Source organism: Schistocerca americana, chromosome 8, assembly GCF_021461395.2.
Source record: "Schistocerca americana isolate TAMUIC-IGC-003095 chromosome 8, iqSchAmer2.1, whole genome shotgun sequence".
In the NCBI taxonomy this organism is placed as follows: Eukaryota; Metazoa; Arthropoda; class Insecta; order Orthoptera; family Acrididae; genus Schistocerca; species Schistocerca americana.
Window position 1 is genome coordinate 275,021,430 of NC_060126.1, and position 3,190 is coordinate 275,024,619.

Consider the following 3,190-nt stretch of genomic DNA (forward strand, 5'->3'; position numbering starts at 1 on the left):
TTTTTTGATCACTTGTTGCAGTTCATCCACAAAATGGGACACATAATTAATCAACTCTTTATTTATATTATCAGTGCCTGGCCACTTTTTGCAATTCTCCCAATGTTTACAGATTTGCAGTGTATTGATGTCCTTTTATTTGGTCTGTAATTTTATTGCAAATATATATGTGAATTGGAATTTTCATTTGTTACCATCGGATTGAAATAATGTATGTGCTTTATTTCAGACCTTGCAGATTTTTGTCTATGGAGTTTGGACAAGTAAAGCATAGGCAAGCAAGTGAGAAAGGGCTTTTTAAAATATACGCCCGAACAGGGACTCGAACCCTGGACCCTTAGGTTAAAAGCCTAATGCTCTACCGACTGAGCTATCCGGGCTCATGAGGCTCGGCGCCTTTAAAGCGGTATAATAACTAATGCGAAAAGTTAACAATTGTAACTGACCTGTTACCTATGTAGCTTTATCTCTCTGTGATAAAATCAGGATGAAACAGCGTTGCACGTGCTAGTTCACCCCAGCGCGCGTGACAGTTGACATTGGTACCTCATAAACTCGGGTATTTGTGGAGTATTATTCACTTCGTTATTTTCGTGCAGTATAAATAATACTCTTTAAATGGTACATAAATTTTGTGAGATCATCTGTTATTGACACTGTTTGTTAGCTTCGCATTACTAACGAGGTTTGTATTTTGGACGCTGGCATTTTGCGAAGTAATGGAATATCAGGTGCTGGTTTGAACATAACACAGTAATCAGGTTCTAAAAGTGCAAGGCTCGTTGGCATTGTATGGCCCTTTCAGGGACGAAAATCTGGCGGCCACACGAAAAGCATTCACGCAATTTCTACGCAGCTGCTGCAGGACATTTTTCATGCTTGTCATCTCAGCGGTTGGCGAAAATGTAACTTCATAGGTGAGGTCACAAATACAAAACTACAGCGTGCCGGTGTGAGTTATTCTAATGGTTAAATCTTAATTTTGTCATCCATGGACTGCTGTTGGATATCTTGAGCAATCTGTCTCAGTTTTTGATGTTACTGCTCACGTGCAACTGAAAACAGCGTTGTTTAGCTACCGGATATTTTTTTCCTTTCTTAGGTACCTATTAAGAACACATCCCAGCCGGAAAAAAAGGTAAACTCTCAATGTGTGACGGAAAAAAATTTGCTGTGCTGCTGTTTGTCCCTGAATAACTGTTTTCGAACCCTCACCCCCTCCCGTCCTGTCACAACCTCTAAGAAAGATATGAACAAAATTAAGGAATAAAAAAGATGAATTCAGAAAAGGAACTTAGTATATGCGGTATCGCTTCGCACAGCGTTTTGGTATTGAAAATCGTCAAACATGTTGAACGTGCTGGCAGCGCGGCGTTCTCTAGTAATTCCTCACGGTTCATGTCCCATCCAGTCTGCTTTCCTTTTGTTAACCAGGTAATGTAATGATTCCAATTCCAAAGCAAACATATGCTGACAAGTGTGAATACTACCAGACTAACAGTTTAGTAAATCATTGTTGTAAAATACTAACACGAATTATTCACAGGAGAGTGATAAAGCTGTTAGAAGTGAACCTTGGGAAAAGTGGGGCAATACTGACCCTATGACCTATCTTAGAACATAGATAAAAGAAAGGCAAACCCATGTTTATAGCTTTTGTAGATATGGAAGAAGCTTGTGACAACATTGACTGGAATGCACTCTTTGAAATTCTGAAGGTAGCAGTTGAATAGACACAAGATAACAGTTATAAGATTTGAAGGATATATTTTTTTATTTGGTCCTGTTGATTACATATTATACAGCTAGTGTACAAGTAATAGGACAAGTCAATTGATGCAATTACAGTAGTACATTAACATTTATATATCACATTGCACAGACATTGGTTTATTTTACAAGAACAATTACTTGCATACAGTATTAAAGCCTACATTATGCCAAAAACAGTTTAAGTGATTGTTTAAAATAGTAGAATAAGTGACAGCGCATATTTTTATGCTACTGACTTATATAAGGAAGTAAATTTTCTTCATGGTCATGGTTTGAATGAATAAAAGTTTTAACTGCATTCCTTAAGAAGAGGCTTAAGTGAAAGCTCAAGAGAGTGGGATACATGGGAGTTCACGTTTTTCTCATAATGAAACAGATAAATTTACATTTTATCACCACAATTTCAGTTAAACTACGAGTAACAGCATCACACTTTGTCTTTAAGGGAGTACATCATAACCCTAAGTATTCATTCATTTTATAAAAAGTTTGTTCAATGAGAAATAATTTTAGTTTCCTTTTGAAAACCTGTACATTATTTATTTCCTTTTTTATATTGATGGGAGCTTATTGAAGACCTTTATACCTGACTCAGTAACTCCCCTATGTACTTTAGTGAGAGATGCAGAGCCTCGATGAAAATTTTTCACCTGTTTAGTGTCATGGTTGTGGATGTCACAATTTTTCTGAAACAGTTCCCTGTTGTTGGCTACAAATAACATCAGTGAGTATATATACTAACCTGTGATGGTAAGTATCCTGAGAGATTTGAAGAGACCTCTGCAAGATGTCCCATTAGGGACCCCATATATTAGCCTCACTGCTCGTTTTTGTATTCTGAAGACTTTTTCAACACCTGCAGCATTTTCCCAGAAGATTATGCCGTAGGAGAGAACAGAATGGAAATATGGAAAGTATGACAACAACATTATTTCTCTGTCTACTAACTGATGGAGAGCTCTTAGTACAATGCACAATGAGCTAAGTTTCTTGACCAGCTGATCAATTTGTTCTTTCCATCTTAGGTGACTGTCTATCTGGATACCTAGGAATTTTTTATGTGTGGTTTCATTAATTTTGTGATTGTTAACATGTATTTCAGGAGCTTTAATATTTTTATTTTTTGTCAGAAACTGTATCATAGTGGTTTTTGAAATATTTAAGGTTAGGCTATTTGCAGTGAACCATTTGTGTACTTGAGTAGAGACTGTCATGGCTGTATCCTGCATTGTTGAGTTTGGTCCTTTTACGAGGATACTTGTATCATCGGCAAACAGTGCTATTTTTGCTCTGTTGTTAATTATGATTGGTAGATCATTAATGTGGATCAGGAAAATTAATGGCCCAAGAATTGAGCCCTGTGGGACTCCATACTTTATATTTCCCCAGTCTGATGTTAATGCTGTTCCTGTCCCCC

At 37.0% G+C, this 3,190-nt stretch overlaps 1 non-coding gene across 1 annotated transcript; it reads right to left on the reverse strand.

Moving 5' to 3' along the window:
* Positions 1–307: 307 nt before the first annotated feature.
* On the reverse strand, positions 308–380 carry Trnak-uuu. Its single transcript has one exon. It is a non-coding gene; the product is annotated as a tRNA-Lys (tRNA).
* Between the last annotated feature and the right edge of the window lie 2,810 nt (positions 381–3,190).